The sequence below is a fragment of the Tupaia chinensis genome, unplaced genomic scaffold, assembly GCF_000334495.1.
Source record: "Tupaia chinensis unplaced genomic scaffold, TupChi_1.0 Scaffold000086_1, whole genome shotgun sequence".
Lineage (NCBI taxonomy): Eukaryota > Metazoa > Chordata > Mammalia > Scandentia > Tupaiidae > Tupaia > Tupaia belangeri.
In genome coordinates, this window is record NW_006159548.1 from 247,035 (window position 1) to 247,551 (window position 517).

General features: G+C 46.4%; 1 protein-coding gene across 1 annotated transcript in view; it reads left to right on the forward strand.

The window, feature by feature from the left end:
* Positions 1–517, forward strand: part of PRR27 (proline rich 27) — a 14,609-nt gene that overhangs the window by 12,730 nt on the left and 1,362 nt on the right. The window lies entirely within an intron of this gene.

The window sequence follows — 517 nt, forward strand, 5'->3', positions numbered from 1 at the left end:
TCCTGAACTCACAGCTTCTACAGCTGAGCAGGCTGCAGCTGTGCTTGCTGACCAACATGCTGTAACTAAGTCTACTATGACTACGTCTGTTGGACCCAAACCTGATACAGTTGAGCCTGCTGCCCAAGAATCTCAGACTTCTCCTTCTCTTGACCAGGTAGGTTGGTGGTACCTTGTCACTGGTAATGCAGGAAAAAGGAAGAAACACAACCTCTCCACAAGCAAACATATTTTAAACAACTTGATTGAGATATAACTGACATACAACAAACTACACATATTGAAAGTATACAGTATGGTAAGTTTTTTTTGTTTTGTTTTTATTTGTGAGAGATTTTCACTATAGGGCACATGCGCTCGCCAGACAGAGAGAGACATTAGAGACAGAAAGCGAGAAATCACCCCCCAGGGGGGGATGGTCACGCCGCAATCCCTTCTCCTCCATTATCCTCTCGGGATCTTGGGCACGCACACACACATGCCCGGCGTGAGTTTTAAGCCACTGGGTCCGGGACAC